The sequence below is a fragment of the Gadus chalcogrammus genome, chromosome 12 (genome assembly GCF_026213295.1).
Source record: "Gadus chalcogrammus isolate NIFS_2021 chromosome 12, NIFS_Gcha_1.0, whole genome shotgun sequence".
NCBI classification, from domain to species: domain Eukaryota; kingdom Metazoa; phylum Chordata; class Actinopteri; order Gadiformes; family Gadidae; genus Gadus; species Gadus chalcogrammus.
Window position 1 is genome coordinate 11,859,186 of NC_079423.1, and position 22,500 is coordinate 11,881,685.

The 22,500-nt window shown below is 43.2% G+C and overlaps 13 non-coding genes and 1 pseudogene across 13 annotated transcripts; all 14 read left to right on the forward strand.

Annotated features, from left to right (window-relative positions):
- The first annotated feature begins 512 nt into the window (after positions 1-512).
- LOC130395992 (5S ribosomal RNA) lies at positions 513-643 on the forward strand (annotated as a pseudogene).
- A 529-nt stretch (positions 644-1,172) lies between these two features.
- Positions 1,173-1,291, forward strand: LOC130400550 (5S ribosomal RNA). The gene has a single exon (XR_008903031.1). It is a non-coding gene; the product is annotated as a 5S ribosomal RNA (ribosomal RNA).
- Positions 1,292-1,820: 529 nt separating this feature from the next.
- LOC130401075 (5S ribosomal RNA) lies at positions 1,821-1,939 on the forward strand. Its single transcript, XR_008903536.1, has one exon. It is a non-coding gene; the product is annotated as a 5S ribosomal RNA (ribosomal RNA).
- A 529-nt stretch (positions 1,940-2,468) lies between these two features.
- On the forward strand, positions 2,469-2,587 carry LOC130401176 (5S ribosomal RNA). Its single transcript, XR_008903637.1, has one exon. It is a non-coding gene; the product is annotated as a 5S ribosomal RNA (ribosomal RNA).
- Positions 2,588-12,313: 9,726 nt separating this feature from the next.
- On the forward strand, positions 12,314-12,432 carry LOC130401128 (5S ribosomal RNA). Its single transcript, XR_008903586.1, has one exon. It is a non-coding gene; the product is annotated as a 5S ribosomal RNA (ribosomal RNA).
- A 529-nt stretch (positions 12,433-12,961) lies between these two features.
- On the forward strand, positions 12,962-13,080 carry LOC130401129 (5S ribosomal RNA). Its single transcript, XR_008903587.1, has one exon. It is a non-coding gene; the product is annotated as a 5S ribosomal RNA (ribosomal RNA).
- Positions 13,081-13,609: 529 nt separating this feature from the next.
- LOC130395472 (5S ribosomal RNA) lies at positions 13,610-13,728 on the forward strand. The gene has a single exon (XR_008898525.1). It is a non-coding gene; the product is annotated as a 5S ribosomal RNA (ribosomal RNA).
- Positions 13,729-14,257: 529 nt separating this feature from the next.
- On the forward strand, positions 14,258-14,376 carry LOC130401142 (5S ribosomal RNA). Its single transcript, XR_008903600.1, has one exon. It is a non-coding gene; the product is annotated as a 5S ribosomal RNA (ribosomal RNA).
- Positions 14,377-14,906: 530 nt separating this feature from the next.
- Positions 14,907-15,025, forward strand: LOC130401130 (5S ribosomal RNA). The gene has a single exon (XR_008903588.1). It is a non-coding gene; the product is annotated as a 5S ribosomal RNA (ribosomal RNA).
- Positions 15,026-15,554: 529 nt separating this feature from the next.
- Positions 15,555-15,673, forward strand: LOC130395473 (5S ribosomal RNA). Its single transcript, XR_008898526.1, has one exon. It is a non-coding gene; the product is annotated as a 5S ribosomal RNA (ribosomal RNA).
- Positions 15,674-16,202: 529 nt separating this feature from the next.
- LOC130400895 (5S ribosomal RNA) lies at positions 16,203-16,321 on the forward strand. The gene has a single exon (XR_008903365.1). It is a non-coding gene; the product is annotated as a 5S ribosomal RNA (ribosomal RNA).
- Positions 16,322-16,851: 530 nt separating this feature from the next.
- Positions 16,852-16,970, forward strand: LOC130395826 (5S ribosomal RNA). The gene has a single exon (XR_008898835.1). It is a non-coding gene; the product is annotated as a 5S ribosomal RNA (ribosomal RNA).
- Positions 16,971-19,567: 2,597 nt separating this feature from the next.
- On the forward strand, positions 19,568-19,686 carry LOC130395001 (5S ribosomal RNA). The gene has a single exon (XR_008898106.1). It is a non-coding gene; the product is annotated as a 5S ribosomal RNA (ribosomal RNA).
- Positions 19,687-21,872: 2,186 nt separating this feature from the next.
- Positions 21,873-21,991, forward strand: LOC130400193 (5S ribosomal RNA). Its single transcript, XR_008902670.1, has one exon. It is a non-coding gene; the product is annotated as a 5S ribosomal RNA (ribosomal RNA).
- The last annotated feature ends 509 nt before the right edge of the window (positions 21,992-22,500 follow it).

Sequence of the window (22,500 nt, forward strand, 5' to 3'; positions counted from 1 at the left end):
AGCTCATTGCCTCCGTGGCCTAGCGTGGCGTACCGTGACCTGATGTTTACTGCCAACCGCTTTGGAGGATTTAAGCAACATACAAAAACTGACAACGTCTCTCAAAACTATTTTTGTGAAACATGAGGACAGTATAGTGATACTGCCAGCAGGGAGCACCAGAGAGCTGAACCGACAGTTGTACATTTCTTAAACTTTCACCAACACAAACACGCACGCTCACTTCAGATCATGGGAGGACGTCAAAAAATCACCACCCATTCTCTGACACTTTAACCGTTAACCTTGGTTCAAACATTTAACATCACACGCACACGCAGTGTATTTCAGATAATTAATGAGTTCAGATGTCACAATGATCGTTTACATGGATAAGGAGTCCTAGTGAATCAATTACTGCCGTTTATATCTAACTAATGATTGTTTTTGTAAAAGTGTAACGTCGAGCCTCAGCAGCTTTCTCACTCCTTATGTGCTACTGTATAAAAGCTGGTTTTGCGCCTAAACTAATTGCTTACGGCCATACCACCCTGAACACTCCCGATCTAGTCTGATCTCGGAAGCTAAGCAGGGTCGGGCCTGGTTAGTACTTGGATGGGAGACCGCCTGGGAGACCGCCTGGGAATACCAGGTGCGGTAAGCTTTTTCTTTTTCAACTCGAGCTCATTGCCTCCGTGGCCTACCGTGGCGTACCGTGACCTGATGTTTACTGCCAACCGCTTTGGAGGATTTAAGCAACATACAAAAACTGACAACGTCTCTCAAAACTATTTTTGTGAAACATGAGGACAGTATAGTGATACTGCCAGCAGGGAGCACCAGAGAGCTGAAACGACAGTTGTACATTTCTTAAACTTTCACCAACACAAACACACACGCTCACTTCAGATCATGGGAGGACGTCAAAAAATCACCACCCATTCTCTGACACTTTAACCGTTAACCTTGGTTCAAACATTTAACATCACACGCACAAGCAGTGTATTTCAGATAATTAATGAATTCAGATGTCACAATGATGGTTTACATGGATAAGGAGTCCTACTGAATCAATTACTGCCGTTTATATCTAACTAATGATTGTTTTTGTAAGAGTGTAACGTCGAGCCTCAGCAGCTTTCTCACTCCTTATGTGCTAATGTATAAAACCTGGTTTTGCGCCTGCACTAATTGCTTACGGCCATACCACCCTGAACATGCCCGATCTCGTCTGATCTCGGAAGCTAAGCAGGGTCGGGCCTGGTTAGTACTTGGATGGGAGTCCGCCTGGGAATACCAGGTGCTGTAAGCTTTTTCTTTTTCAACTCGAGCTCATTGCCTCCGTGGCCTACCGTGGCGTACCGTGACCTGATGTTTACTGCCAACCGCTTTGGAGGATTTAAGCAACATACAAAAACTGACAACGTCTCTCAAAACTATTTTTGTGAAACATGAGGACAGTATAGTGATACTGCCAGCAGGGAGCACCAGAGAGCTGAAACGACAGTTGTACATTTCTTAAACTTTCACCAACACAAACACGCACGCTCACTTCAGATCATGGGAGGACGTCAAAAAATCACCACCCATTCTCTGACACTTTAACCGTTAACCTTGGTTCAAACATTTAACATCACACGCACACGCAGTGTATTTCAGATAATTAATGAATTCAGATGTCACAATGATCGTTTACATGGATAAGGAGTCCTACTGAATCAATTACTGCCGTTTATATCTAACTAATGATTGTTTTTGTAAAAGTGTAACGTCGAGCCTCAGCAGCTTTCTCACTCCTTATGTGCTACTGTATAAAACCTGGTTTTGCGCCTGCACTAATTGCTTACGGCCATACCACCCTGAACACGCCCGATCTCGTCTGATCTCGGAAGTTAAGCAGGGTCGGGACTGGTTAGTACTTGGATGGGAGACCGCCTGGGAATATCAGGTGCTGTAAGCTTTTTCTTTTTCAACTCGAGCTCATTGACTCCGTGGCCTACCGTGGCATACCGTGACCTGATGTTTACTGCCAACCGCTTTGGAGGATTTAAGCAACATACAAAAACTGACAACGTCTCTCAAAACTATTTTTGTGAAACATGAGGACAGTATAGTGATACTGCCAGCAGGGAGCACCAGAGAGCTGAAACGACAGTTGTACATTTCTTAAACTTTCACCAACACAAACACGCACGCTCACTTCAGATCATGGGAGGACGTCAAAAAATCACCACCCATTCTCTGACACTTTAACCGTTAACCTTGGTTCAAACATTTAACATCAAATGCACACGCAGTGTATTTCAGATAATTAATGAATTCAGATGTCACAATGATCGTTTACATGGATAAGGAGTCCTACTGAATCAATTACTGCTGTTTATATCTAACTAATGATTGTTTTTGTAAAAGTGTAACGTCGAGCCTCAGCAGCTTTCTCACTCCTTATGTGCTACTGTATAAAACCTGGTTTTGCGTCTGCACTATTTGCTTACGGCCATACCACCCTGAACACGCCCGATCTCGTCTGATCTCGGAAGCTAAGCAGGGTCGGGCCTGGTTAGTACTTGGATGGGAGACAGCCTGGGAATACCAGGTGCTGTAAGCTTTTTCTTTTTCAACTCGAGCTCATTGCCTCCGTGGCCTACCGTGGCGTACCGTGACCTGATGTTTACTGCCAACCGCTTTGGAGGATTTAAGCAACATACAAAAACTGACAACGTCTCTCAAAACTATTTTTGTGAAACATGAGGACAGTATAGTGATACTGCCAGCAGGGAGCACCAGAGAGCTGAACCGACAGTGTGGTAGAAATTAATGATTATATTCTATGGTGAACTGTGATTATTATGAGGTCTTTTATATATATTAGTGGAAAAAACACGGTGCCTAGGCGTCTGGGTTTAGAACAGATGGAGCCCCCTAAAAAGGAGCCGGGCTATATTTGCAGACCATTTGTTGTCTATTTTCTGACCATTCAGGGTAAAGTGGATTTATGACTGAATGGAGGCTCTCTTTGTGTGTATAAAAAGACGCCGCAGTTTGTGAACATGAGTGACTTTGCAAACCCACTCAGGCTGTTGTCGTTGTTGTTTTTCTGCACGATAAAGTCTTTTGTCAATTCTTGCTCCGGACCCCTCGTTTTCATTCTACTCTCTCTCTTGAATTAGTCTAAGTGTTTTATATCTCGGTTAATCTTCAATATATTGGCGTCGCGACCAGGACTGGAAAGAGACAGCCCAACTGCCGGGCTGCAAGGCGGGGCGCGGACGAATCACACAACCAAGCGCACAAAACTATTCCCGGTAAGTTGGCTTACCACTAATTTAATGGTTGGTTGATCTGTTTTTGCCCCGTCTGAACGCTTGGTGAACGGGTTAAAGTGTCTCTTCAGTCAAACGAACCTAAAGAGAGAGAGAGCGAGAGACGGGAGCTCCGGAAGAGATTGACGTGCGCGCGCACATAAGCCCTAGGCGCTGTGGTTCTAAATGACCAAGACGCGTGGCTCCCTATTTTGACACAAGTTATTGTTATTGGTGTTTTGGTGTTTTGGTTCAATAGTCCTACTATAAAGTCCTGTGGCTGTATTCTAGAGGAACGAATTAGTGAGAAAGTTCCAATAGAAAAGTGGGTCCACAGTTCGAACGATTGCGTAACTGTTGGATTTCTGAGATCTCTGCTAAAATTGGGTCCACAGTTCGAACGATTGCGTAACTGTTGGATTTCTGAGATCTCTGCTAAAATTGGGTCCACAGTTCGAACGATTGCGTAACTGTTGGATTTCTGAGATCTCTGCTAAAATTGGGTCCACAGTTCGAACGATTGCGTAACTGTTGGATTTCTGAGATCTCTGCTCAAGTTGGGTCCACAGTTCGAACGATTGCGTAACTGTTGGGTTTCTGAGATCTCATTTGGAGTTGTATTGGAATTCATTGCCGTTGATGAATTCATTTTTATTTTAGAGGTTTGCTTGGGATGTCGACCGGTGAATTTCCGAAGTTGGCATTTTTGAGAAAGCAGATTCTCGCACTTTTGAATAGATAAGGTTCTTGGTTGGAGTACCGTTTGAGTTGGTATTTTGAGGAGTCTCTTGTTTGTTCGTGATCTGGTCGAGTGTGTATGTGATTAGCCATTATTTTGAAGGAATAGACTAGTTGTGCGAAGCATCGTTTGTCTGATCTTGGTGCTTTGTGGCAATCATTCTTGTTTGAAGTTCTGATTGATTCATTATACATCCGACCGTACATGTGATTAACCAAAAGGCCAGCTTCTATGCTCGGTCAACTTTTTATTTGTAATTAATTACAAACAATTCGGACATTTTTCAATATAAGATAAAGAAATTGTATGAACCGGCTTATTGTCTGTATTTAAGTCGTGTTAGGATTAAGTTACCTCGGAGGTTTTTACGACCCGGTTCATTTTTGTTGTGTTTGTTGTTGATTCTGTCATAAATAAATTAGGCGGACAGAGAATAGTTAATTTGTTTAAAGTAGTTGATAATCATAAATAAATTAGACGGATAGAGAATAGTTAATTTGTTGAAGTATTGAATAAATGTGTAAATCTTCTTTGACATCACCGCGCTGACTAACTGCACGTGCACGAGCAATCACACGGGACGAGCAGGAGCCTGCAAAGCAGGGAGGGAGACGAGCGCTGGGGAGGAGTTCACGTTTGTAGCTTAGAGATAGTAAAGTATTTAAACTAACTAGTAGAATAAACTCAAATAAATTGTATTAATAAATAGTGTATTTCAGAAAAAATAAATAAGGTAATAAAGTAATAATTAAAAATGGCACCAACAGCGGTAGAAGTTTGAGCAGAGACAATCCACTCCTCAGAAATGAGATCAAACGAATTTCTGAGAAGTGGGAGAAGCGGACAGTTAAATCAGGCACAATTTGGCCCGCGGGAGGGACTTTTGTTCCAACAATGTGTAGAGACATGGAGGTAGTAATAAGGAACTACAAACCTAACAGAAGTGGTAAAAAGGCTTTGGAGAAGAGAGACAGGGAAAAGTTAGTGTTAGCTTTGTTCGAAGAGGAGGGAGAGAGGTGGCGCACATTGCAACGAGTGGCCAGGAAAATAATCACAAAGAAAGAAGAGGCTCAACCTTTGCCTCTGAAGCTTGAGCCACCGCCATACAAACCAACTAACATGTATCCACTGGTAACAGGCAACGTAGAAATTAAAGGGGAAGTCACACTAGATGAAGGAGATAATAAATGTAACACACAGGGGAGGAGGGGCGCACCCATACACATGGACTGTTATGAGGGCCTTAGGAAAACAAGGGAAGAGTGTAACAATACTGACATTTGTGGTAGTGAGGGTGAAAACGAGAATGAAGGAGAGGAGGAGGATGACATTGAGCATGTTGGTGAAGGGTCATCACAACCATGTGTAAAACACATTACTAAGAATGCTAAAAGGAAATTAAAGAAGCGGAACAAAAAGAAGGAGGAGTGGTCTAGTGGGACACAAGGGGCAGAGGAGCCTAGTTGCAGTACATCATTACCAAGCCTCACACCACTCGAGTTAGATGAGAAACTAAGGAAATCACAAAGAGGAAAAAAGGCACCCGACACCGTCCCAGGAATTTTTCCTATTTTAGTCAAAGGACATCAGGTCCACTATCAACCGTGGGGCACACAGGACTTGGAGGGAGTTATTTCTAAACTCCCTAACATTCATAACGGGGCGTCTAAATGGATTCGAACATTTGAGGAACTCACAGTGGGAAACCTAATGGCAGTGGGGGACCTGAAAGCTCTGTTGGCAAGAGTATTGGGGTTATCTAAAATGGAGTCCGTACTGAGGAATGGAGGGTTGGATATAATGGACGTAATGCTCGATGGGCTTTCACTTGATCGCTACAGAGTGGCGATGTGGGCCACACTCAGAAGGGAGTTCCCGACCCATATCGATCATAAAAACATGAGAGGTCTCCCTATCAACGACACAGAGAATCCTGCATCCTACCTCCAGGCCCAAGTGGACAGATGGCGCTTGGAGACGAATGAGGATCCTGAGATCCATCCTGTGTTTTCGGTCATGTTCAGAAACTCTGTGATAGAGATTCTACCTAGCCCAATCAAAGTTAAGCTGGATGATGTGGTTGGACTGGTTACAAATAAATCTCACAGAGACTTTTGCGATCATGTGGTTCATACAGTGGACAAATATCGGCAGAATGAACACAAAATACAGGAACAAAGCAAAGAGGTGCAAAGGAAGCTATCTCAGCTTCAGTTGGAAGAACTCACAAGAAGAGAGAAAGAGAAGAGGAAACAGGCAGTTGTTTCAGAACCTGTTGATACAATATTGCAAGCCGTCCAGCAGGGCGCACCACAAACCCAACCTCCTCAACAGGCATTCTTCCCCCCAGTACAACAGCCTCACAGCCAATGGTCACCCACTCCACCTGCCATAAATATACACACACATAACAATGGGAACCCAATGGGTGGGAACAAGCAGAATCACAACAAGGGGCCCCAGGGACAGTATAAGAATAATCAGCAACAGGGGTCCCAAGGGCAGTATAAAAATAATCAACAGCAAGGATTCCAAGGACAACGCAGAGGTCCTTTAATATGTTATGGGTGCAACATGGAAGGACATATTAGGAGGAATTGTTTGGCTAACCCTTATCCACCACAGCAAGGACAGGGTAACAGCTATCAGGGAAGGCAGGAACAAGGAGGTAGCTACCAGGCAGGTCCCTTTATGGGACAGGGATACTAGGGGTGCTCAGAGAATCCACAGGGGGAGGGTCAGCTTGTAGCGATCACAAAACAAGCTGATGAGGAACCAATACTGCAGGTTCTGATAAATTATAGAGGCATGCCAATGATGGCTGACACTGGAGCCACTTACACTTGCGTAAGTTCAAAATATGCCTCTCACCTCCCCATGGCAGGAAAATTCACCAAAACTTTAGGATTCTCGGAACACACGCAGTTAATACCTATGACAGCTCCAAGTCATAGGTATAGCTCCATTCTTATTTTAAGTTGTATAAGTGAGCGAATGAGTGAGTGAGTGAGTGAGCGAGTGAGTGAGTGAGTGAGTGAGTGAGAAAGACATTGAGTTGAGTTAGAGGGGTCAGAAGAAGTGATTTGTGAAGAGTGAGACAGAGAAGAGGAAGAGTGTGTGGATTGGCAACGAGAAGTGGCGATGAGATTGGAGAAGGCTTTCCGGTTAGAATTTTCTTTGGGGAGAATGATATCTTTTGATGGCCTTTTAAGATTAATAATCTAGTTTTGGAGTGTGTCCAAAAACGAACAAACCGGAAAGGAAAGGATTACTGAAAGTGAAAATGGTTATGGAGATTTGTGAAAGCAAAGGAAGTGGGTAAAGAGAGGTGAAGAAAGTTAGAGAGAAGGAACGTAAGAAAGGAAAACCCGCCGGTGGTGGCTGGACAGAGAGACAACAGAGAGAAAGAGACTGAATTTGCATTGTGTTTAATAGATTATTTGTGCGTTTGGATGTACTCTGTAATTGGTTCCTGAATGTAACCCTTGTCCACTGTTGTAGAGAAAACATAGAACCACCACTGGGATTGGTGATTCTGTGGCTCTTGGAGACTTTGCATCACGTCGGAACACCATGTGGTATAGATCATTACATCTTGGTACACAGAGCACTGGTGAGACAACAGGTTGGATCAGAGGGAGAAGGTGTTTGGAGAAGGGAGAGGAATATATTGACAGCAAAAAGGGCGGATGCGGACCGACGCAGAGGTAATAAATCAGCGGAGAGGAGGCTGGGGGTCGGTTTAGCTCAGGAAGTAGAGGGTGTCTTGTAACCGAATGGTTGCTAGTTCGATCCCCATCTCCTCCTAGCTGAGTGTTGATGTGTCCCTGAGTAAGTTACATTAGGAATAATTATTTAGACTCAAACATGAGCAATTAGCGTTAAAAATTGTCTGCACACCACACTCCACAGGAGTCAATGGGTTCAATGGCGCCAGGGTAAAGTGACTCATCAAACGAGGAGCGGACCCAACCCATGGACTCTGCGTGGATAGGTGGATGTTATTTTGGTGCTTGGGCCTGACGAGGTCTGGGTGCCAAGATAACAACACAAATAAAATATTTCCTTCGAGATTATGATAAGTAATAGACAATTTATTAAAAGTGATCTTATAATTTAGAAAAAACAATCGGCAATACTTAAAAATTAGATCAAATAAGTACGATAAAACGTTATCCAAATTTCTAAATTTAGGTTATCCACAATGAAAAATGTAATTTAAAATAAATAAGTAAAATAAAATAACAAAGGGTGTGTGTGAGCCTGTTCTCATGTGTGTGTCAGGGCTGCCGAGGTAGGGGAGAATCCTCTCCTACTCCGAGTGATGGAGTACACAAGGGGATACACAAGCATACTTCAGATAAAACAATATGGTTAATTACTAAATAGAAACAATGTATCAATTCAGTGTTGAATAAACTAGTTAAGATCAACATAGAGGATTTGGGTTTGGTATAGTAGTGAATCAAAATATGGAAAACACTAAATGCAAGCAATAGGTAGAATAAAAGGTATAATTAGGTCGTCCAATTCAAATAGATAGTGAAGGGCAATCGGGTAGTATTATGAAGAGAATTGTGATTTTGAGTAATGGTTAAGACAAAAATGAGTCGCCCAATATTGAAGATGCAAGTTTTAATATTGTGATTTTTGTTTTCTTTCACATCTCCCTAGTTAAGGACAATAGGTGGATTGACGCTATATCTGCTGGGAAGGAGACATACATGCTATGTTGTCAAATTGGATTCGGAAGTAGTGGGTTTACCTTCAAATGCCACTAATACTGCTGCAACACTTTAATAATTTTAACTCTGATAAATTATCTTTTGTTTTATAGTCGCCCTGATGTGCATTCATGACGCACACATATGGCTGCATAAGGCAGATGCGGCTGAAGACTCTGTCTCCATCCCTCCACTTTGCGATCTATACCACCATATAGGTGGGGATTGATCGTATCCCAGGTACGGCATCCTGCAATAAGCCAGTATGGAAGGCTGGTTAGCCAATGACGGGTAAGATCCCACCTTGAAGCCCGGGACAACCTAATTCAGGCACAGTCACGATTACTTGGCAGAGTCACTGTGAGCACTGGCTCACCTGATCATGAAGTGACGGACTGCAACCATCATAGGAAAAGCCGGCTGATGAAAGGTGGAGGGGGAACAGGAGTCAGATATGTCAGCTCTGGCAGCAGAGGTCGTCTTGAAACGGGGCATGTCGCGTTTTATTTCATTTTATTTTACCTTTGTGGCATAGAAGGCCACTAACGCATGTACGTTTTTTCGGCTTAGTGCATGACTTTGGAACAGCGTGGTTTCGGGCGGCTGATGGTAAACCCACCCATATTGGGCTTAGGATTTGGACATACTGGTTTCGATTTCCCTTCCCAAAAGATTGGTTTCAGTTTACTGATGCTTAAGGTTAGACTTTCGACGTTGGGTGCACCAACGGCGTTATTAGATTTGCTTATCATTTAATGCGTATGGTTTTGACCATTGCGCAAGGGGGGAGGTATTGAGGAGAATTAGGAAAAAATTTGAAAACAAGGTTTTTCTTCACCATACTTGCAAATAATGATTAACATCCAGCTAAATGAGTGTGAAATATTTGAAAAAACAGTGTTCAACAGATGGGTAGAAGCAGTCCCATCAGAAGACCAAAGTGCGGCTACGGTAATCAAGGTTCTGACTAGAGAAGTCATGCCAAGGTTTGGAATTCCGTCACAAATTAGCTCAGGCAATAGAGCTGCGTTTATTCAGAAAACACTCAAACAAGTGATTTAACATCTGCATGTCAAACAAAGATTAGGCTGTGTCTACATTCCTCAAACCACAAGGTATGGTGCAGAGAGGAATCGGACACTTAAGACAAAGATTAACAAAATTAAATTAGAGTACTAAATTAAAAGACTAATGCACTACGACTGACACTAATGAGTTATCGCATGAAAACTAACAGAACGACGCATCTAACCCCGCATGAAATGTTTACGGGTCGACCCATGCCTTCACCTGTCATTCGAGGGCCTCATAAAGGACCTCCATTAGAACAATTGGAAACTGAATTAAGACGCTATTTGGGACAACTAACTGGCATACACAGGCTTATTTTTCAACAAGAGAAAGACAGAGTTCCAGAGTTGGAGGAGGAATCACCAAGGGGGGTGGAGCCGGGTGACCACGTGTACATCAGAGTCTTCAGGAGGAAGTGGAACGAACCCAGGCGAGAAGGACCATACAAAGTCACCAGCGCAACACCAACAGCCATCCAAGTGGAAGGAAGTGCCACGTGGTATCATCTCAACCACTGCACAAAAGCTGCTCAACCCAAAGCCAGAGACGACCGTGAGAAGGAGGAGCCAGACGCAGACACACGTGGGGCTGACCAGCTGCCCCAGGACCAGATCCAGTCGAGCCAAGAGATACAGCAGCATGATGATGCTGAAAACGGGGAGCCTGTTTCTGATCCTTTACGGGTTGTGCCAGATTTCGCTGGCACAAGCACAGACCCCGAGGAAGGATGAAACCACGGGGACAACACAAACCTGGAAGGGCCAGGAATTAGGGGGTGGTAGGCCTACTGAAGAAAGCCAGAGAGGAACACAGGATAATCCGGCCCAAAATCATTCAGGACTAATTGACAACAAAGGGAAAACTGTCTTATATACTCAGATACCACCGCGAGACCAAGTTAATGAATTTGTGTTTACTGTTATGTCGGATAACCAACCGTTATGTGCATTAACCTTCCGCCAGAATCATGAACATGTGCATAGGAAAGATCAGTGTGAATTACATATCCAAATTAATTCAATGAAATGGTTTCTGGCATAGAGGAGTCGGGTGACTGGGAGAGGATGCTCTATGGGGAGATAGATTGGAGTGAAACTAGAGAGGAGACCGGAATGTGAGAATCAGACCCCTCATGTGAACCACAACCATTTCAGACAGTGTGAACAAATGGACATTGGACTAATGGGTTTCAGGGCTGGTGGCTGCAAACAGAAGCAACAACCACGATGCCCAAACCCCCCACGTTATATAGTATACCGGTATATGACGATAATCAGAGCTATTCAAATCCATGCAAGCTTGTTGACAATCTTAGTTTTTAATTTTTATTATGTTTCACATTATTGAATGTATGTTATGTCAGTTTTTTATGTATAATATGGTGTCACATATTTTTGAAATGCCAATTTTCAATGCATGCTGAATGATTATTGATTATTATGCTGTTTATGATTATGATGTAGGTATTCTAGATACACATTTGATATAGTTGCATGATGAATATAGAATATTGTGTTATTATGATTAGAAAGGTTTTATGATTACATATGAAACAACTTGTAGGGATTAGAGTGTTAATAATACACTGCATTTGGTAAATCTTTTTGGCCTAAAAACAGGTTGAAATCCCTGTCAAAGCTCTGAGGTTTTTACCGATGACCAGATGTGGTGTCAATTTGGCAAGGGCTTAGTAGCATATAGGCTTAGCAATAATCAAAGTAATTTGTTGGAACCTTATTGGCCCCAACAAGGGGGGATGTGTGGTAGAAATTAATGATTATATTCTATGGTGAACTGTGATTATTATGAGGTCTTTTATATATATTAGTGGAAAAAACACGGTGCCTAGGCGTCTGGGTTTAGAACAGATGGAGCCCCCTAAAAAGGAGCCGGGCTATATTTGCAGACCATTTGTTGTCTATTTTCTGACCATTCAGGGTAAAGTGGATTTATGACTGAATGGAGGCTCTCTTTGTGTGCATAAAAAGACGCCGCAGTTTGTGAACATGAGTGACTTTGCAAACCCACTCAGGCTGTTGTCGTTGTTGTTTTTCTGCACGATAAAGTCTTTTGTCAATTCTTGCTCCGGACCCCTCGTTTTCATTCTACTCTCTCTCTTGAATTAGTCTAAGTGTTTTATATCTCGGTTAATCTTCAATAACAGTTGTACATTTCTTAAACTTTCACCAACACAAACACGCACGCTCACTTCAGATCATGGGAGGACGTCAAAAAATCACCACCCATTCTCTGACACTTTAACCGTTAACCTTGGTTCAAACATTTAACATCACACGCACACGCAGTGTATTTCAGATAATTAATGAATTCAGATGTCACAATGATCGTTTACATGGATAAGGAGTCCTACTGAATCAATTACTGCCGTTTATATCTAACTAATGATTGTTTTTGTAAAAGTGTAACGTCGAGCCTCAGCAGCTTTCTCACTCCTTATGTGCTACTGTATAAAACCTGGTTTTGCGCCTGTACTAATTGCTTACGGCCATACCACCCTGAACACACCCCATCTCGTTTGATCTTGGAAGCTAAGCAGGGTCGGGCCTGGTTAGTACTTGGATGGGAGACCGCCTGGGAATACCAGGTGCTGTAAGCTATTTATTTTTCAACTCGAGCTCATTGACTCCGTGGCCTCCCGTGGCGTACCGTGACCTGATGTTTACTGCCAACCGCTTTGGAGGATTTAAGCAACATACAAAAACTGACAACGTCTCTCAAAACTATTTTTGTGAAACATGAGGACAGTATAGTGATACTGCCAGCAGGGAGCACCAGAGAGCTGAACCGACAGTTGTACATTTCTTAAACTTTCACCAACACAAACACGCACGCTCACTTCAGATCATGGGAGGACGTCAAAAAATCACCACCCATTCTCTGACACTTTAACCGTTAACCTTGGTTCAAACATTTAACATCACACGCACACGCAGTGTATTTCAGATAATTAATGAATTCAGATGTCACAATGATCGTTTACATGGATAAGGAGTCCTACTGAATCAATTACTGCCGTTTATATCTAACTAATGATTGTTTTTGTAAAAGTGTAACGTCGAGCCTCAGCAGCTTTCTCACTCCTTATGTGCTACTGTATAAAACCTGGTTTTGCGCCTGTACTAATTGCTTACGGCCATACCACCCTGAACACACCCCATCTCGTTTGATCTTGGAAGCTAAGCAGGGTCGGGCCTGGTTAGTACTTGGATGGGAGACCGCCTGGGAATACCAGGTGCTGTAAGCTATTTATTTTTCAACTCGAGCTCATTGACTCCGTGGCCTCCCGTGGCGTACCGTGACCTGATGTTTACTGCCAACCGCTTTGGAGGATTTAAGCAACATACAAAAACTGACAACGTCTCTCAAAACTATTTTTGTGAAACATGAGGACAGTATAGTGATACTGCCAGCAGGGAGCACCAGAGAGCTGAACCGACAGTTGTACATTTCTTAAACTTTCACCAACACAAACACGCACGCTCACTTCAGATCATGGGAGGACGTCAAAAAATCACCACCCATTCTCTGACACTTTAACCGTTAACCTTGGTTCAAACATTTAACATCACACGCACACGCAGTGTATTTCAGATAATTAATGAATTCAGATGTCACAATGATGGTTTACATGGATAAGGAGTCCTACTGAATAAATTACTGCCGTTTATATCTAACTAATGATTGTTTTTGTAAGAGTGTAACGTCGAGCCTCAGCAGCTTTCTCACTCCTTATGTGCTACTGTATAAAACCTGGTTTTGCGCCAGAACTAATTGCTTACGGCCATACCACCCTGAACACGCCCGATCTCGTCTGATCTCAGATGCTAAGCAGGGTCGGGCCTGGTTAGTACATGGATGGGAGTCCGCCTGGGAATACCAGGTGCTGTAAGCTATTCCTTTTTCAACTCGAGCTCATTGCCTCCGTGGCCTACCGTGGCGTACCGTGACCTGATGTTTACTGCCAACCGCTTTGGAGGATTTAAGCAACATACAAAAAATGACAACGTCTCTCAAAACTATTTTTGTGAAACATGAGGACAGTATAGTGATACTGCCAGCAGGGAGCACCAGAGAGCTGAACCGACAGTTGTACATTTCTTAAACTTTCACCAACACAAACACGCACGCTCACTTCAGATCATGGGAGGACGTCAAAAAATCACCACCCATTCTCTGACACTTTAACCGTTAACCTTGGTTCAAACATTTAACATCACACGCACACGCAGTGTATTTCAGATAATTAATGAATTCAGATGTCACAATGATCGTTTACATGGATAAGGAGTCCTACTGAATCAATTACTGCCGTTTATATCTAACTAATGATTGTTTTTGTAAAAGTGTAACGTCGAGCCTCAGCAGCTTTCTCACTCCTTATGTGCTACTGTATAAAACCTGGTTTTGCGCCTGTACTAATTGCTTACGGCCATACCACCCTGAACACACCCCATCTCGTTTGATCTCGGAAGCTAAGCAGGGTCGGGCCTGGTTAGTACTTGGATGGGAGACCGCCTGGGAATACCAGGTGCTGTAAGCTATTTATTTTTTTAACTCGAGCTCATTGACTCCGTGGCCTCCCGTGGCGTACCGTGACCTGATGTTTACTGCCAACCGCTTTGGAGGATTTAAGCAACATACAAAAACTGACAACGTCTCTCAAAACTATTTTTGTGAAACATGAGGACAGTATAGTGATACTGCCAGCAGGGAGCACCAGAGAGCTGAACCGACAGTTGTACATTTCTTAAACTTTCACCAACACAAACACGCACGCTCACTTCAGATCATGGGAGGACGTCAAAAAATCACCACCCATTCTCTGACACTTTAACCGTTAACCTTGGTTCAAACATTTAACATCACACGCACACGCAGTGTATTTCAGATAATTAATGAATTCAGATGTCACAATGATCGTTTACATGGATAAGGAGTCCTACTGAATCAATTACTGCCGTTTATATCTAACTAATGATTGTTTTTGTAAAAGTGTAACGTCGAGCCTCAGCAGCTTTCTCACTCCTTATGTGCTACTGTATAAAACCTGGTTTTGCGCCTGTACTAATTGCTTACGGCCATACCACCCTGAACACACCCCATCTCGTTTGATCTTGGAAGCTAAGCAGGGTCGGGCCTGGTTAGTACTTGGATGGGAGACCGCCTGGGAATACCAGGTGCTGTAAGCTATTTATTTTTCAACTCGAGCTCATTGACTCCGTGGCCTCCCGTGGCGTACCGTGACCTGATGTTTACTGCCAACCGCTTTGGAGGATTTAAGCAACATACAAAAACTGACAACGTCTCTCAAAACTATTTTTGTGAAACATGAGGACAGTATAGTGATACTGCCAGCAGGGAGCACCAGAGAGCTGAACCGACAGTTGTACATTTCTTAAACTTTCACCAACACAAACACGCACGCTCACTTCAGATCATGGGAGGACGTCAAAAAATCACCACCCATTCTCTGACACTTTAACCGTTAACCTTGGTTCAAACATTTAACATCACACGCACACGCAGTGTATTTCAGATAATTAATGAATTCAGATGTCACAATGATGGTTTACATGGATAAGGAGTCCTACTGAATAAATTACTGCCGTTTATATCTAACTAATGATTGTTTTTGTAAGAGTGTAACGTCGAGCCTCAGCAGCTTTCTCACTCCTTATGTGCTACTGTATAAAACCTGGTTTTGCGCCAGAACTAATTGCTTACGGCCATACCACCCTGAACACGCCCGATCTCGTCTGATCTCAGATGCTAAGCAGGGTCGGGCCTGGTTAGTACATGGATGGGAGTCCGCCTGGGAATACCAGGTGCTGTAAGCTATTCCTTTTTCAACTCGAGCTCATTGCCTCCGTGGCCTACCGTGGCGTACCGTGACCTGATGTTTACTGCCAACCGCTTTGGAGGATTTAAGCAACATACAAAAAATGACAACGTCTCTCAAAACTATTTTTGTGAAACATGAGGACAGTATAGTGATACTGCCAGCAGGGAGCACCAGAGAGCTGAACCGACAGTTGTACATTTCTTAAACTTTCACCAACACAAACACGCACGCTCACTTCAGATCATGGGAGGACGTCAAAAAATCACCACCCATTCTCTGACACTTTAACCGTTAACCTTGGTTCAAACATTTAACATCACACGCACACGCAGTGTATTTCAGATAATTAATGAATTCAGATGTCACAATGATCGTTTACATGGATAAGGAGTCCTACTGAATCAATTACTGCCGTTTATATCTAACTAATGATTGTTTTTGTAAAAGTGTAACGTCGAGCCTCAGCAGCTTTCTCACTCCTTATGTGCTACTGTATAAAACCTGGTTTTGCGCCTGTACTAATTGCTTACGGCCATACCACCCTGAACACACCCCATCTCGTTTGATCTCGGAAGCTAAGCAGGGTCGGGCCTGGGTAGTACTTGGATGGGAGACCGCCTGGGAATACCAGGTGCTGTAAGCTATTTATTTTTTTAACTCGAGCTCATTGACTCCGTGGCCTCCCGTGGCGTACCGTGACCTGATGTTTACTGCCAACCGCTTTGGAGGATTTAAGCAACATACAAAAACTGACAACGTCTCTCAAAACTATTTTTGTGAAACATGAGGACAGTATAGTGATACTGCCAGCAGGGAGCACCAGAGAGCTGAACCGACAGTTGTACATTTCTTAAACTTTCACCAACACAAACACGCACGCTCACTTCAGATCATGGGAGGACGTCAAAAAATCACCACCCATTCTCTGACACTTTAACCGTTAACCTTGGTTCAAACATTTAACATCACACGCACACGCAGTGTATTTCAGATAATTAATGAATTCAGATGTCACAATGATGGTTTACATGGATAAGGAGTCCTACTGAATCAATTACTGCCGTTTATATCTAACTAATGATTGTTTTTGTAAGAGTGTAACGTCGAGCCTCAGCAGCTTTCTCACTCCTTATGTGCTACTGTATAAAACCTGGTTTTGCGCCTGAACTAATTGCTTACGGCCATACCACCCTGAACACGCCCGATCTCGTCTGATCTCAGAAGCTAAGCAGGGTCTTGCCTGGTTAGTACTTGGATGGGAGTCCGCCTGGGAATACCAGGTGCTGTAAGCTATTCCTTTTTCAACTCGAGCTCATTGCCTCCGTGTTCTACCGTGGCGTACCGTGACCTGATGTTTACTGCCAACCGCTTTGGAGGATTTAAGCAACATACAAAAACTGACAACGTCTCTCAAAACTATTTTTGTGAAACATGAGGACAGTATAGTGATACTGCCAGCAGGGAGCACCAGAGAGCTGAAACGACAGTTGTACATTTCTTAAACTTTCACCAACACAAACACGCACGCTCACTTCAGAGGCCTGTTTCAGGTAGCTGGTTTAACATACTCTGAGTTTAATCCTGCGCTCTGAGTTGGTTGACTCAGAGTTCAGGGTTGAAAAGCAACTCTGGATTTTCGGTTTCAGAACAGGTGATCAGCGTTGGGTTAATCAACTCTGAGTATGTTCACTCTGGGTTGAGGGCGTGCCTGTTGACTATGAAGAGCCATCATCAATGGATCTCTGATAACATGATCAAACATGGACCAAAAGCGTAGATCCACTTACTTTTCCCCCACGGAATTGGAAATTCTAATGAACGTGTATGCCGAGCAGTTACCCATTTTAACAAAAAAAAGCAATACCGCCGCGGCAGCGAGAGCGCGAGAGAGAGCTTGGCAGGAAATAGCTGAACAAGTCAATGCGTGAGTCAAATAAATTAGTAAAATAAAATAAGAGGAAAGTTTAATATCTTCCACTTATTCAATATGTAAATTGTGTAAAATAAAATATAGTTTAAACAGGTAAACTAATGTTTAATTGAAATCAAATCAATTGTGCTGTTTTGCCTGCTCTACCTAATTTAACAGCTATGTTCAACATGTATTATATATTTGTATACTATATTTAAGCAGTAAATGTAAGTAGTACATTTCCCAGCCACCCCAACACTGCCAATATTTAATAGGATTTAGATATATTAGAAGGCTACACCTAGGCAAAATGCATTATAAATATATATGTGTCTTCAAAATGGCGCTTACTGAATATTAGGGTAACATTTTCCTCCATGTTAGCAAATCGAAAAAAAGCAGAGGCCTGGCAGACTGGAGGGGGTCCACCACCTGCAGCCCTCACAGAGGCTGAGGAGATGGCCCTCAGCCAACAGAGTATGCGTCCTGTGGCTGAGGGCATCCCTGGGGGGAGCTCCTCTGATCCCCCCCACCCCCCAGGATAGAAGTGCCTTTACAGTAAAAGAGGTTGGTTATTCAAAATAATTAAATATGTACACGCAACCCAGCGCGTTGCAAATTAGATGGGGCAATATTCTGGCTCAAGTAATAATTGCACTGTCTAATCATCTTCTTCCAGTTACTGATGGCGTCATCGCCCACTTGAACCAGATGCCCTCACCAACCTCCATGCAATTGTAACAATTCAAAAGATGCAAAAGGATGCTTTGGAGATCCACATTTTGGAACATAAGTTATAAGTGGGTGAGGTGCAAACTGGGATACTGTTCCCTGCTCTAAAAACATACCCAATATAAATGACTTCTTTTTTTTTGTGCTTTCAGAAAATAAAAAAATCCTCATAATAAGTAGATTGTCTTTATTAGAACACGAGCTGTGGTGGGACAAGTTATTTTGTTGAACAGTTTACTCAAAGGGTTTTACTTCAGTGAACAATGCAGACGATTATGCTGAGCATGTGCATGTAGAGAAGAACAGCATCTGGTTAAAAGCAGTACCAGGGTCTTTTCTGCCTTGCATTCTTAAAATGAGTTTCTTGACTTGCAGCAGTTATAGGTCCGTGGTTAGTCAGCTACTCTGATCATGGGAAAGCCACAACGTTGAAGTGACTGTAGTACAGAGTGGGTGGGATGCACGGGGCGGATCATTCTGCACATGCGTTAATTGCGATAAAAAAAATAAAAATAAACTTAAAGCATGCCCCCGGTGCGTTTGACAGTTAACAAGGGGGCTGAGAAGGTGGTCTAAATAAATTGCGCTGAAAAACGATAGCGCTCGTGAAGAAAATTATCAGGAAAATAAAGTATATTCAACCGGGGTCTTAATAATCGTTCCTCACAGAGATTCCTTCTGAGGATCGCAGCCTCTACATCCACAGGCTCTCGTAGAAAAGGACATGCCATTTCTAACACTTCCTTCTGTCGGAGAGCTGCCTTCAGCCTTATAGACAACAAACTCAGAGTAGGTCTAACCACCTCCCGAGCAGGTTAGGTCCACGGCGTATGTTGCCGCAGCAACTAACTCTCGGTTGCGCTGAACCTGCTACCTGAAACGGAAAACCCAGAGTTTCCACTAACTCAGAGCGAACAAACTCGGGGTTGCCTCAAAACCAGCTACCTGAAACAGGCCTCAGATCATGGGAGGACGTCAAAAAATCACCACCCATTCTCTGACACTTTAACCGTTAACCTTGGTTCAAACATTTAACATCACACGCACACGCAGTGTATTTCAGATAATTAATGAATTCAGATGTCACAATGATCGTTTACATGGATAAGGAGTCCTACTGAATCAATTACTGCCGTTTATATCTAACTAATGATTGTTTTTGTAAAAGTGTAACGTCGAGCCTCAGCAGCTTTCTCACTCCTTATGTGCTACTGTATAAAACCTGGTTTTGCGCCTGCACTAATTGCTTACGGCCATACCACACTGAACACGCCAGATCTCGTTTGATCTCGGAAGCTAAGCAGGGTCGGGCCTGGTTAGTACTTGGATGGGATACCGCCTGGGAATACCAGGTGCTGTAAGCCATTTCTTTTTCAACTCGAGCTCATTGCCTCCGTGGCCTACCGTGGCGTACCGTGACCTGATGTTTACTGCCAACCGCTTTGGAGGATTTAAGCAACATACAAAAACTGACAACGTCTCTCAAAACTATTTTTGTGAAACATGAGGACAGTATAGTGATACTGCCAGCAGGGAGCACCAGAGAGCTGAACCGACAGTTGTACATTTCTTAAACTTTCACCAACACAAACACGCACGCTCACTTCAGAGGGGTGTTCCACGAACGGAGGTTTAACAAACACGGAGTTAACGCTGAACTCTAGGTTGATTGACCCTGTGCCGACCAACCCAGAGTTTTCGGTTCCACAGCCGCGGTTATGCATTAGTTCAATCAACTCGGGGTTGGTTAACACAGGGTTGTGCGCGTCCACGCCAAACTTAAAAAGACGTGATGTATGGATCATGGAAACCCTGATCGATAGGCGAAACGGGCCGCTTATTTCAATGAAATGGAACTCCAGGTTCTCCTGGAGAGCTATGACGAGGAGAAGGACATTATCACAAGAAAAGGGAACGCTAAAACCTCTGGAACCCGGAGAACCAAAGCCTGGCAGCGGATCGCTGACCGCGTAAATGCGTTAGTTACACGTCAAAAGCACGATCCTTAATATTTGAGCCATGAATATATAAATATCCCAGTTAAGCATTCTTAAAGATCCTACCACATAACCCCTTTCTTCTAAAACAATATGTACTCCGATTGCTTCCAAGCGGTCAGAGGATCAAGTATAAAAATGAAGTATAAAAAACATACAAACTGGTAAGCTTTTCCCACCATCGTATTGGTATAAATTTAAATAAGCCATTTTTTTAAGCCAATCGTTAAAAGGCCGACAGTCGGCAGACTGGATCTGGCCCTCAAATTGTCTTGACCCCGGTGGAGGAGCTGTTAATAAACATAAATTCAGGGCGCCCTGGCATGGAGGGGGTACCTGGAGGTAGGCCTACCTACCACCTCAGAGAGTCATGGGCCATACCCCACACTGGTTGAATGTAGGTTTTTGTGTTTTCTTGTATTTTAGATTTTTTTTGCCTTCGAAGTAACACATGCAAACCGTGTGCTTGCCACAGCGCATACTATTCCAAATGTTTATTTTTTGGTAACTGGGTAGAAACCTAAAAGTGACAATTCATCAACTTCACAGATCAAGATGGATCAGTGCTTGTAATGAAGCCGCCGGCTACGATCGAACATTCTCCAGTGGATGCAAGTCCGTTAGGACTATTTTATACTTTATGTTGTAAATGCCTCTCGGCATAGTACTAAGACAATATTGCTCTTTGTATGATAGGAGGCCGATACAAATCTTGGATGGGTCATCTGAAACGACTGTGATGTGCTCAGCATCTCCAGCATTATAGCCTAGATAAAACTACCATTTGAAAAAAACGGAGGGCTACGCAAATAGTCTGGAGTGAACTGAGGCCAGGTCCTCGATTGGTAGTGTTGGCTATGTAAGGCTATTTAAATATATTAAAGATTTGCGCGAGAATCTATATCTCTCCACTCCAGCAAAAAGTCATCCAATATGCCAAGATGTCGAGCCGTGGTCTTATCAATCGCTCCCGGTGGATTGCACGTATAATTTGCGCTCTGATATATCAGCAGTTCTCTCATCAAAAGGGCATGCCATTGTGAACACATGAAATCTGCGGTGAACGCCGGTTGAAATACCCAAAACCGGGTTATGTTTCAAACTTAACCTGCGCAAAACCTGGTCCGACCAGGTTTGATTCAGAGCATATGTTGCTATAGCAACTAACATACCGTGATCCTTTTGGAACGGAAAACCTAGGGTTACAGCAAACCCTGGGTTAACTTACCCGGTTATGTGATAAAACCGGCTTTGTGGAACACCCCACAGATCATGGGAGGACGTCAAAAAATCACCACCCATTCTCTGACACTTTAACCGTTAACCTTGGTTCAAACATTTAACATCACACGCACACGCAGTGTATTTCAGATAATTAATGAATTCAGATGTCACAATGATCGTTTACATGGATAAGGAGTCCTACTGAATCAATTACTGCCGTTTATATCTAACTAATGATTGTTTTTGTAAAAGTGTAACGTCGAGCCTCAGCAGCTTTCTCACTCCTTATGTGCTACTGTATAAAACCTGGTTTTGCGCCTGCACTAATTGCTTACGGCCATACCACCCTGAACACGCCCGATCTCGTTTGATCTCGGAAGCTAAGCAGGGTCGGGCCTGGTTAGTACTTGGATGGGATACCGCCTGGGAATACCAGGTGCTGTAAGCTATTTCTTTTTCAACTCGAGCTCATTGCCTCCGTGGCCTACCGTGGCGTACCGTGACCTGATGTTTACTGCCAACCGCTTTGGAGGATTTAAGCAACATACAAAAACTGACAACGTCTCTCAAAACTATTTTTGTGAAACATGAGGACAGTATAGTGATACTGCCAGCAGGGAGCACCAGAGAGCTGAACCGACAGTTGTACATTTCTTAAACTTTCACCAACACAAACACGCACGCTCACTTCAGATCATGGGAGGACGTCAAAAAATCACCACCCATTCTCTGACACTTTAACCGTTAACCTTGGTTCAAACATTTAACATCACACGCACACGCAGTGTATTTCAGATAATTAATGAATTCAGATGTCACAATGATCGTTTACATGGATAAGGAGTCCTACTGAATCAATTACTGCCGTTTATATCTAACTAATGATTGTTTTTGTAAGAGTGTAACGTCGAGCCTCAGCAGCTTTCTCACTCCTTATGTGCTACTGTATAAAACCTG